We start from the raw sequence: 13,314 nt of genomic DNA, 5'->3' as shown, positions 1-13,314 counted from the left end.
AAAGAAACTCTATACTGTGTTTAGAAAATAATTTTGACTACTGGGATCATTTGCTTTAAAGCTGAATTTGCTGAAAAGCCTTGGGCACAATTTTAAGAGTGTCCCAAAGCACTGTAATTGGGCAATTAATGCTTAATGATATAGAAGGGTGCAGCAGTGTGCTATGTAAAATTGAAACAAAGGTATTGCTTGAGCTGTTAAACCATGGAGGCATACATTGTACACTGTCAGCACCAGAGACAGCAAGAAAGAGAGACACAGAATGTGTGTGTTTTAATGTATAGCAACAAAAATACATTTTGTAAAGTTGTTTATTTATTTGAAAGGCAAAGCAATGGTGAAGGGAGAGACAAGATCTTCTATCTGCTCATTCGCTCCCCAAATAGCTGCAACAGCCAAGTCTGGGCCAGAATGAAACCAGGAACCAAGAACTCCATCCTTGTCTCCTACAAGTGTGGCAGGGGTCCAAATGCCTGGGCATCACCTGGTTTTATCCCAGGTGTGTGGGCGAAACTGAATTGAAAGTAGAGTAAGCAGGACTCAAACCAGCAGCACGATAATGGAATGTTGATGTCAAAGCCTTACCTACTGTACCACACTGCCAAATCCCACAGATATATTTAATCTAAGGTAATCAGTCAACATTTAGAAGCAAAGATGTAAAAAAATATGAGTAAAGACTGATTTTAATGTTCCTTGAGGAGTACTGTTGAATGATGACCAGATTTATGGTTGTGAGCTTTTACTTTTTCGTTAATCCTATTTCATGCATGATATTAAGGTTAAGAATTTTTAGAGGGGGGGCAGCATTGTGGAATAGCAGGTAAAACCACTGCCTGCAACAGCAGCATGGGCACCACTACATGTCCCAGTTATTCTACTTCTGTTCAAGCTCCTGGCTCCTGGTTTCCACTTGGTGCAGCACTGGCCATCATGGCCATCTCGGGAGTAAAGAGGTGGGTGGAAGATTTCTCTTTCTCTCTCTCTCTCTCTCTGACTTTCAAAATAAATAAATGTTTTTTAAGATTTTATATTTATTTATTTGAGAGGTAGAGTTATAGACAGTGAGAGTGAGAGACAGAGACAAAGGTCTTCTGTCCGTTGGTTCACTCCCCAATGGCTGCAACGGCCAGAGCTGTGCCGAGCCGAAGCCAGGAGCCAGGTGCTTCTTCCCAGTCTTCCATGCAGGTGCAGGGGCCCAAGGACTTGAGCCATCTTCTACTGCTTTCTCAGGCCATATCAGAGAGCTGTATTGGAAGAGAAGCAGCCGGGACCAGAACCGGCGCCCATATGGGATGCCGGTGCTTCAGGTGGAGGATTAACCTATTGTGCCACAGCGCCAGCCTCATAAATAAATCTTTTTAAAAAATGTTTTGGGGTTCTATAGTTTTAAGTTTTTTCCAGTTTAAGATTTTTACCCTTTATGGAAACTAAAACCTATTTAAAGTTTGGAACCATCAGGAGATTATTTCTTGACTCAAATTTACTTTCCCAAGACTAATGTTGTGGCATTTTGAAATAATTCCATTAAACAGACATCCCAGTGCTATGCATCATACTAGGCTATAGGAACTTAGAAATGTCAACTTGTACAAGCAAGGGGTGTTCTCTCTGGCATTCTTGGCAGTGGATTTTTATTATAACTATAATCCTTTATATAACTAGTTGATATGAAATTAAGGTTATTCTTTGGTAAAGTTGATGTGAAATGACCTTTCATGGATGAATTGTTTCTCTGAAAAGTGACATCAAATACAAGTAGCTATTCAAATAAAGATCATAAAAAAAACTATTGTCCTCATGAGAACAAACTAGTTCTAAAGCATATGAGACCAATTTTGGCTTAGAATCCATTCAAAAGATAGGTGTTTAAGTACTTACAGGTCTGAAATAAGGCCAGGAATAAAGCCAGAATGTTCTTATATCGTGATAAATATTACTGCTAAACAGTCATATGCTTCAAATAGTCATTCAATTTATCAATATAAATATATATGAATTAAAAATATTTTAATATATTTGAGAACTTATGCATCTAAACAAAGGCTCTGATGACTGAACAGGAGTCTCAGGTCTGTTATTTACATCTCAACTCTTTTTAAGCCTTAGTTTCTTCACCCATGAGTTTGGCATACACTACTTGTCCTTTATTCAAAATACATACATGACATTAATAGGAAAGCTGCTTGTGAATTAAAAGTGCTATACAAACATGAAGAAATGAACTGGCTGCCATGTGGAATAGCTCCTTATAAAACCACACATCTAGTGATTACAAGGTTTCCAGACACAGAACTCATCTTAGGAAACTACTTGCCTGAATTCCTCTGAGCCAGACTTTAGATGGTACTCACTTTGACTAAAGAAGAAAAGGAATGAGTTGAATTTTAAAAATAAAATCAAGAAATTAGCTGTCTGGGCCTATTGGGAGGCAAAAATAGTAGAAACAAAGTACCTGAATTAGAGAAGCAGGAAATACTAGCCAGAGGGTGAACATAGTGCTCCTTTGCCTAACCAAACCCTCCATGTTGCTCTTTGGGTGAAGGGTTAAGGGATTCACCCTCTGGCTGGGAGCTGGAAGGACATTTGGCTTACATTCCTTACCCTCATGCTTCTTAAACAGCATTCTAGTGCCAATATCTAGCTCCCTTGGGAATCTGATTTTTTTTTTCATTAATTAGGTTTTTCAAACTAATTTTGAATGGAAAGATTGCTTCTTTTCTCTGAATGATTAGGAAAAGTAAGTATGCATGAATATATTCCAGTGGGAAATCTAATGTGTAGATAATAACATCCTTTGAGATTCAGAGCCCTTTTGTAACAAAGTACTGTAAAACTTTATGTCAATATCAAGGCTTAAACTCAATATTAAAGCTGGATTATCCTTCAGATTATCTCTGGTGATTGAACAATCACACTAGCAGCTCATCTTCTGAAATCCATGGATTTCAAGTAAGGTGGTAAGTCAAAATTCCTCAAAAAGTGGTGTGTAAAATACTTCAAAATGAGAAATTTTTATGGGTAGAAGATTCATTTCTGTCATCAGGCTCTCAAGATGGTAACATACAAAAAAAAAAATTAAGAACTACAGCCATGAACTAAACAGGAGTGAGGATTTTAGGCCCAATGAAAGGATCTGTGAAAATTGCATTTCATATGCCTTTATCATGTAAAGAACAAATTGACAAACTATTGGCAAAGACCATTCTTCTCATATATATATATATTTTTTTTTCTTAACTTTGGTTTGGCTCTGTAATTTCAAGTGGATGATGAAAAGTGATCCATTAAACTGAACCAGCCCATAGCTCTTCAGCCAGTATATACACTCTGGACTCTTAACTTAGGCCATGGCTCAATTGAGCTTTTTCCTCGTTGGCCCAAAGAAGTGAGTGTGAACATTCTTTTTGCCCTATTTTTTAAGATTAAAAGATTTTTAACTGATTTCACTGACTGATGCACACAGGCATTTTAATGATTTTTAATATAAACAAAGAAAGCATGACTGTAATGAAAGTTTCCAAATAATAAATCTGTCTCTATTTCTTCAGATTAACACCATTAAAGCACACTTATAAACTAAAGTTAAAATAAAATTCACTGGAACTATGGCAACTGAAGTCATTTTGAATTAGGAAAAATTTTTCTTTCCATTTTGAAAATGTTTCCTTCTTTGCTCAGACACGAAACTGCACAGGGCCTGAGAATTATGATCATAACTCAAACCCATGAATTTTTAAAAAGTAAATATTTTCAAATTAAATATAAGGAAAAGTGGCTGTACAATTAAATGTCTTCAGAATGATGGACTAACGTGGCCATAAAAGCAGTAACTAATATTGGTATGGGACTTTCTTGTGGAAAAGTCTTTAAAGAAACCTAATCTCTAGTTGATTTTCAGAATAATAATTTTGCATTAATTTTTTTTTATTTTACAAGGGAGGAAACATATTCTACATGTGCTCTCTATCATACATCCTCAGAAAATACTCTTATAGAAACCTTCCTGGGCCCGCACTACAGTGCAGTGGGTTAATGCCCTGGCCTGAAGCACTGGCCTCCTATATGAGCACCGGTTTGAGACCCAGCTGCTCCACTCCCAATCAAGCTCTCTGCTGTGGCCTGGGAAAGCAGTAGAAAATGGCCCAAATCCTTGGGCCCCGGAACCCACCTGGGAAACCTGGAAGAAGCTCCTGGCTTCGGATCAGCACAGCTCCAGCCCTTTAGGCCAATTGGGGAGTGAACCATCAGATGGAAGACCCCTCCTCTTCTCCCTCCCCCTCTCCCTCACTCTGCAACTCTGACTTTCAAATAAATAAATAAGAAATTAAACACTGGAATAAACCCTAGTAAAATATTTAAAAAAGAAAGAAAGAAAAGAAACCCTCCTGTCACCAACAGCATTAATAGTTAATTAAGAAGTAGGTGTCGGCCGGCGCCAGAGCTCACTAGGATAATCCTCCGCCTGCGGCGCCAGCACTCAGGGTTCTAGTCCCAGTTGGGGCCCCAGATTCTGTCCTGGTTGCTCCTCTTCCAGTCCAGCTCTCTGCTGTGCCCCAGGAAGGCAGTGGAGGATGGCCCAAGTGCTTGGGCCCTGCACCACATGGGAGACCAGGAGGAGGCACCTGGCTCCTGGCTTCGTAGCAGCCATTTTGGGGGTGAACCAACAAAAGGAAGACCTTTCTCTCTGTCTCTCTCTCTCTCTCACTGTCTAACTCTGCCTCTCAATTATAAATTTAAAAAAAAAAAAAAAAAAGGAAGTAGGTGTCAAGCCTAATGGTTAAGATTCCAGTTGGGACACTGGCATCTCAGAACAGTGTGCCTGAGTTCAATATGTGGCTCCGGCTCCTGACACTAGCTTCCTGATAATGAAGTCCCTGGGAGGCAGCAATAATGGCTCGTATAGCTGAGTTCCAGCCACCCACCTAGGAGACCTGAAATGAGTTCCTGAGTCCTGGCTTCAGTCTGGCCAACAGTCTCTGCTATTGTAAGCATCTGGGGAATGAACCAACAGATGGGAGCTCTCGCTCTCTCACTCTCTTGTTCTTCCTCCCTTTCCTTTTCTCTTTTATAAATAAATAAGTAAATTTTAAAATTTAAAATCATTTAGGAATTTTATATTAACATTTTGTATGGTTATTAACTATTATATGAATATTTTAGAATACTGAAAATATTTTGTAAACGTGGCTAGAAATCAGAATTTCAGCAAAAGATAAATCATATATAAGTTTAAAATCAAATATGTTAAATAGAAATCTCTTAAATTTGAAGCATAAAATGGCACTCTGGAGTAATGATTTTCCCATTTTTGAAAACATTGCTTCCTAAGCTCTATTCAATGAAAAGGGCTACAACTATGGCAGAATGATAGCAATGCACACCCTCATTCTAAAATTGCAATTTCTAAATAAAAGTGTAATAAAAGGAACCAGCACTCTTCAATGTGTCTGATTCTAAGTTTAGAAGAGAAATGTGTAAGATGAGCCTGGGACACCTCATGTGCCAGATAGTAAGGATACTATCTAAGTCTGCTAAAGTTGCTACAACAAAACACTATGAGCTTGTGGTTTATAAATAAGAGAAACTTATTTTGTAGAATTCTAGAGGCTGGGAAGTACCAGATGAAGGCACTGGTAAATTTGGTGGCTGGTGAGGACTTGCTACCTTGTTCATGGATGACAGCTTCTCAGTGTGTCCTCACGTAGTAAAGGGCTGAGGGATTTCTGCTGGTCTCTTCATTCGGGTTCCATCCTCACTACCTAGTCACCTCCCAAATATTATCACGTTGGGTACTGGGTTTTCAACATATGAATTTTGAAGGACACAAAAATTCAGTCTTCAGCAGATACTATCAAAGTAGAACAAGATCATGTCAAAAGAAGAGAAGAGTATGGATCTCCAACCAGCCAAAGATGGGACAATGTTAACACCAAAGAATGATTTTTAAATATTAAATATATAAAAAGACATTTCATAATAATATGAAGAAGGAGAAGGAATAGAAGAGTAAAAGGTAGATTAGAACGAAGATAGGAGGAGAAAATAAAAGGGAGAGCAAGAAAGAGTAAGAATAAAAAGAGAAGGAAAAGAAAAAAGGAAAAGGTAAAAGAAACAAAACAAAATTCAATGGGCAAGATTTTAAGTTGTTAGAACATAACCTCTTTACAATATAACCAAATAATTAAAGAAAAAGAATTCACCATTTATCCTCTTTTTGGTATAAAAATGTTATTAGGTGACAAAATATCACTAGCAGATAAACTTTCAATACAGAAGAATTTCAGGTAACATGATGAAAAAATAATAGAATTAAGAAAAATCATGTTACAATCCTAAATTAAATAACTGCCTCAGGCAATAGTTATCAATGAATATTAAAATCCTTAGGCATAAGGCTGATAGGGAGTTACACACTCTCATCGTCCCAATTTACTGATACACATATACTAGAACCAGACACTGATTTTTGGTGTGATGTAATATGATGCTGAGCGCTACCAATAAATATACTCTCTTTTTAAAAAATATTTATTTATTTATTTGAAAATCAGAGTTACAAAGAGAGAGGGTGAGACACAGAGACAGAGAGGTCTTCCATCTGCTGGTTCACTCCTCAAGTAGCCACAATGGCCAGGGCAGAGCCAAGAAGCCCAGAGTTTCTTCCAGTTCTGACCCATGGGTGGCAGGGGCCCAAGCACTTGGGCCATGTTCCACTGCTTTCCTAAGCCATTAGCAAGGAACTGGATCAGAAGTGGAGCAGTCAAGACACCATCCAGCACCCATATGGGATGCCAGCATGCAGGCAGCAGCTTAACCCACTATGCCACAATGCTGTCCTCTTACAAAATATTCTTGACTCATCTCCCAACCCAAGCCTGCAAATGTTAAGTAGCACTAGGAAAGGAGAGGAGAGGAGAGGAGAGGAGAGGAGAGGAGAGGAGAGGAGAGGAAAGGAGAGGAGAGAGAGGGAGGGAGGGAAAGAAAAAGAACCTTTTATTAGGATGGAGGAAGGTGGCATCTGGTGGTGCCAGTGGTAGCATATTGGAGATTTGAGGAGACTCCCTCAATCCTTCTAGTGCCTGGAGTTGGAGTCCAAGAAGGAACCTGAGGGTTCAGAAGCCAGGGCTGAGGACAGCAACGTGGAGGGAGAGGACATTTTCTCAGGCACTACTTTGGTCAGAAAGCCCTGGTCTTCAGAGGGAATTGCATCCAGCCTTCCCATTAACAATGGCTCTAAAGAAAATGGAATCCAGCTGGCGCCGCGGATCACTAGGCTAATCCTCCACCTTGCAGCGCCAGCACACGGGATTCTAGTCCCAGTTGGGGTGCCGGATTCTGTCCCGGTTGCACCTCTTCCAGGCCAGCTCTCTGCTGTGGCCTGGGAGTGCAGTGGAGGATGGCCCAAGTGCTTGGCCCTGCACCCCATGGGAGACCAGGAGAAGCACCTGGCTCCTGCCATCGGATCAGTGCGGTGCGCCGGCCGCAGTGCACCGGCCGCGGCGGCCATTGGAGGGTGAACCAACGGCAAAGGAAGACCTTTCTCTCTGTCTCTCCCTCTCACTGTCCACTCTGCCTGTCAAAAGGAAGGAAGGAAGGAAGGAAGGAAGGAAGGAAGGAAGGAAGGAAGGAAGGAAGGAAGGAAGGAAGGAAGGAAGGAAGGAAGGAAGGAAATGGAATCGATGAAAAACAAGACCAAGAGCCATAGGATGTCTTTGCAGATACTGCCGTGGAGCTATCCCTGGACAATATACAAAATCATCAGAAAAAGGTGCTGGTCACAATGTTTTTTCTTCCTCCACATGAATTCTTCTATGTCCCAGCCAAGCTATTAGGAACTAGAAGAAGAGCTGGAGGAGCCATTTTGAGAGTTGGTACAAATGATCTTGAAAAGATAGGAGATGGTTTGAAAGCCTATGTAGCCTACAAAGTTACAATACAGAGGAGCTTGCCAATGTTCAGAAGTGAACAGTTTGCAGTAAAATGAAGATCTAGTGGCTTTCTGGGAACTGATGAAAAGCTTTCAGAGAAATACTCTCAGAATGGTATCACTGTCCCTTCTCTATCCAAGAAGAGCCTACCAAGAATGAAAAAGTGAAAGTTGGGATGGAAGATTCTTCTTCAGCAGAATTTTGTAAAAAACAAAGGACCACTCTAGAAAGCTATCTTCAGAGGGTTGTGAACCATACTACCATTTTATAGGGGCTTCTTGAAAAAAGAAGAGCTGCTACATGCCTTGGGCACATAGATCTTGCATGGGGCTTATCTCCTCAACATGTCCAACATGTCCAACAGAGCCACCGATGCTGTCAGCGAAATAACCTTCAAGATGAATGAGTCAGACTTTTGGTCTGAGGAGAAGCTTCAGGAGATAAAATGTGAGGAGCAGAACTTACAGAAATTACATGCTATTATAGAAACTCTAGTCAACCATAGGAAAGAGCTAGTGCTGAACACAACCCAGTTTTCAGACTCTGCCCCTGTTTAGGAGACAACATTGTCACAGGAACTCTCCTAGCTTGCTGAAGTAGAAGGAAAAACTGAGCAGCTCCACCAGGGACAGACCAACAACAACTTCCTCCTTGCCGAGCTCCTGCGTGACTACATCTGTTGGCTGTAGTCCACATTGCCTTCAATCACTGCGTGAGGACGTGACAACCTCGGCAGAATTCATAAGCTACGCTGAGAAGACGTGGGAGGCAGAGGCTTGACAGCTATGGTCCAACAAGTCCAACGAGCTACAGCAGGCCAAGGATGAGATCACAGAGTGGAAGCCTCAAGTGACTCAGTATGAAAAGGACTTTGAAAGGACTTCCATAGTGGTCCGAAAAAGAGTGATCTGGTCTGAGAAAGAGAAATCCAAGGACTTTAAAAACTACATGATCAAGTACTCTGAGTGACTCCTGTATTCACAGCAGCCACTGACAAAGTACTGGGAAGCCTTCCTTTCTTTAAGCAAGAGACTTACAGTAGGTCATGGAATTATGGGACAGGGGTGGAGTACTGATATGAATATGTAAATATAAATGTGTAGTTTTCAGGATGTGGTTTAGGAACTAGGAATAACATTTTCTGTTATTCCTGATATGAAATATTATATAATATATAAAATTACATTAAAAAAAGAAAATAAGCTTTTTAGAATAACAAATGGCATCATGTAAACTACTTAAACAAATTTAGACCATAGATATCTTAGGTTGGGTTTCCACAAAACAAAACCCTCAGAGAAGGTTCATGGTTTATTCGTGGGATACCATTGCCAGAGAAATGAGGGAGCAACCTATGCAATGGAAGTGAAGGAGGCCACTAACAGGCGAGGAATTGAGCAAGTTTACTGCTGCAGGTCCCTGTAGTTCAGTCCCAGGGAGGAACTTTGAAGGAGTGGATTATATCTCAGAATTATCCAAGATGAGGGTGAGGAAACTGGATGATTTATGCACTCATTAGTCACTGGTTGAAGGTGGATGAGAATAGGTGAAGCAAAAGAGGTCCTAGTAACTCATGTGTGGCTGCTTGTGGTGAAAGACAAGAAAACCCAAAGGTCAACCTACAGTTACATTTTTTTTGGAAACCATTGAGTCAGTATGCATGCTACTGGTGAGTGCCAAAGAATACAAAAGGTAACCAATAGTACCTGTTACAGTGAAATAATTGATAGAAAAATTAACAATGATGGTACCATAGCAGATCAAAGGAGATTTCAAAGAGACTTCAGTGAAATAACTAAATTAGCAGGTGGCCTGTTTAGATCCTAATTTGAATAAGCCAAACTATTAGAAGATAATCAGGGGGATTCGCATATGGAAGCCCATCCCTAGGCAGATTTGCAAACCAAAATTTGCAGATTGAATTTGAAGACTTAATTGGGTAATTTTTATACCAGTTTAAATTTTATATGTATTTTTACCTCCTAATAGAAAGATTTTTATTTTCTAATATTGGAATATACCTGTGCATACCTACTCTTCCAGCTCTTTCAAGTAGAACTTTTTGATTTATTATATTATTGTATATTATTTTTCTCTCTCAACTAGAAAATAAGTTATATGAGAACAAGTATCACTGTCATTTTTATTCGCAGATGTATCCCAAGTGCCAGAAAAACGTCTAGCACATAGAAAGAGTTTGTCACATATTTGTTGAAGTGATAAATGAATTTAGGGGCTATAATATCATTCAAGGCTGTAGCAGTCTTTGTTTTGTTTAGTAGAAATAAACCAAGAGTGCTACAATGAGCTGCTCCTTTACAATTTAGGCTCAATCAAAAAAATCACTCTTCCTTCTAAAACCCAAAATGAGATATAAGCCTTTCCTCTGTCACTGAGTGATAAAACAGAATGCAGAACAAACCAGGGATGAGGCGTTTGGAGAGTAAGGTCATATGTCCATGAGAATGGAGAGAAAGCCATTCTTCAGAGGTTCATAGATGCTTAGCAGATGGTTTACAGGGCATATTTAGAAAACGTAATCTCACTTCATGATATAACAAGTAAAAATTCACAAATGTGGTTCCAGCACAGAATCATCTATAAGGAGTTAAGTTTGGTGATATCAGCAAGAATATTTCAGAGTAAAATATAAACATTATAAGAGAAAAGAGACACTACAATTATGTTGTAGAAAAAGAACTAGAGAAAAACTGTTACTTTTATTTTGACTATATTCCCCATGGCCTGATCATACTGCATGGTCAGGAGACATGTGAGTTTCTTATTAATTGATCCTTTATAAAACAGTTAAAATACTAGGAAGTGGAGCAAGCACACCTGCTGCCAAGGGACTAAAATCAGAATCTGTGTGTTTGATTTTTAAAATGGTCTAGGACTCAGAAGCAATTCTCAGTTCCTGTCTCAGAACATTAACAATGGAAATCCTTTATTTTCCTTTTAACTGACACAAAGATTGTACCTATTTGTGAGATATCATCCCATGTTTCTATACATGTGTACCCTATGTGATATCCAATCAGGATAAACATATATACCTTCATTTAACATTTTTTAGTAAAATACTCAAAGGCCTTTCTTCTATTTTTTAGGGAAATACATAGTACATTATCACTATCTATAGTCACCTAGTATGCAACAGAATGTGAGAAATTCGTAACTCCTATCTAACAATAATTTAGTACCTGCTAATGGATCTTTCTACCTCACTTCCTCCCTCTGACTCTCCTCCATCATTCTTCTATAAGATCAGCTTTCTTAAATTTCTTATATTAGTAAGATCACTCATTAGTTGTCTTTCTGTACTTGCCTTATTTCACTTAACACAATGACCTCCAGATTCATCCATGTTGCAGATAATGGGACTTTTTATGGCCTAATAGTATTCCACTGTGCCACTGTGTATAGGTAAATATGCCATATTTCCCTTATCCATTCATCAGTGGATGAGCACTTAGGTTTTTTCCATTTCTTGACTATTGTGAATAGTGCTATAATAAATATGGGAACACAGATGTCCTGCTAATGTGCAAGCTGGAAGGCACCATGTGATAGCTCAAGTACTTGTGTCCCTGTCATCCACATGAGAGACCTAGATTGAGTTACTTGGTTCACAGGCATTTAGGGATTGAACCAGGGGATTAAAGGTCTGTGTTTCTTTCACACTCACTTGTTCTTGACGTTGTTATTCTTTTTCTTCCTCTCTCTCCCTGTTAAATAAAATAAATTGCTTTAAAATATTAGTTGGGGGTGGGCTGTGGTATAGCAGGTAAAGCTGCCCCATGCAGTGGCTGGTATCCCATATGGGCACTGGTTCAAGTCCCAGCTGCTACATTTCCAACCCAGCTCTCTGCTATGGCCTGGGAAAGCAGTATAAGATAGTCCAAGTCCTTGGATCCCTACACCGACGTGGGAGACCCAGAAGAAGCTCCTGGCTCCTGGCTTCAGATGGACGCAGTTCTGGCTGTTGCAGCCATCTGGGTAGTGAACCAGTAGACAAAAGACACCTACCTATCTCTCTCTCTCTCTCTCTCTCTCTCTCTCTGCCTCTGCAACTCTGCCTTCAAATACATAAATAAATCTTTAAAAAAATAAAATATTAGTTGGCTTAGAGGCATGAATTTGCTTCTTGGGTCTCTATTCTGTTCACTGGGTCTATGTGTCTGATTTTATGCTGATCCCATGCTACTTTAATTACTACATCTTTGTGTCCTGCAATTTTCTTGAATTTGTTAAGTGTAAAAGTGAACATACTTGTCTTGCTCCAGACCTTAGAGAGGAAGCGTTTAATATCTTTTATACATAATTTATTCAAAGTTGTTACCATGAAGTGTTCTTAGATTTAATCAAATGCCTTTTCTGTATCACCTGTTGAGATCATATGATTTTTCTCCTTTCTTCAGTTGATGTGGTATATTGTATTTATTGCCTTGCATAAGGTGAATCATCCACGCATCCCTGGGATGAATCTCACTTGATCATGATGAATAATCTTTATAATTTGCTATTGGATTGGATTTGTTTATATTTTGTTGAGAGTTTTTGCATCTATATTCATCAAGAGTATTGGTTTGTAGCTTTCCTTTTTTGTTGTGTCCTTGTCTAGTTTTGGCATCAAAGTGATGCTAGCCTTGTAAGATGGGTTTGGAAGGATCCCTTCCTCTCCTATGTTTTGGAATAATTTAAGAATTGCTCCTAGTTCTTCTTTAATGTTTGGTAGAATTCAGCAGTGAAGCCATCTGGTTCCGGATTTTTCTTGTACAGGAGACTTATATTAATGATCCAACTTTGTTAGTCATTATGATCTGTTTATTATTCTATTTATTCATGATTCAATCTTGGTACAATGTAGAAGTCCAGGAATTTGTCCATTTCTTCTAAGTGATCAAATTTGTGGCTGCTTAGTTTTGCATAATAATCTCTAATAATTCCTTATATACCTGTAGTGTCAGTTGTAATGTCTCCCTTTTTATTTCTAATTTTATTTATTTGAATCCTCTTTCTTTTCTTCATAGGTTGTCAGATATGGGTTTGTCAATTTTGTTTATCTTTTCAAAGAATCATCTGTTTCATTGATTTTTTTGACATGGATAATAGCCTCCATTTAATTTATTTCCAGTCTGAGTTTTATTATTTCTTTCCCTCTACTAATTTTGGATTTAATTTGTTCTTGGTTTTGTATTCCTTACTGTGCAGAAATAAATCATTTATTTCAGATCTTCCTGCTTTTTCATGAAGACATTGATTGCTATAAAGATCACCTCTTGGCCGGCGCCACAGCTCACTAGGCTAATCCTCCACCTGCGGTGCTGGCACCCTGGGTTCTAGTCCTGGTTGGGGCGCCGGATTCTGTCCCGGTTTCTCC

General features: G+C 39.1%; 1 pseudogene; it reads left to right on the top strand.

Moving 5' to 3' along the window:
* LOC100339615 (sorting nexin-1-like) overlaps positions 1-13,314 on the top strand; it is a 140,522-nt pseudogene that overhangs the window by 109,352 nt on the left and 17,856 nt on the right.

The sequence above is a fragment of the Oryctolagus cuniculus genome, chromosome 1 (genome assembly GCF_964237555.1).
Source record: "Oryctolagus cuniculus chromosome 1, mOryCun1.1, whole genome shotgun sequence".
Classification (NCBI taxonomy): Eukaryota; Metazoa; Chordata; class Mammalia; order Lagomorpha; family Leporidae; genus Oryctolagus; species Oryctolagus cuniculus.
This window is presented reverse-complemented; position numbering and strand designations above follow the sequence as displayed.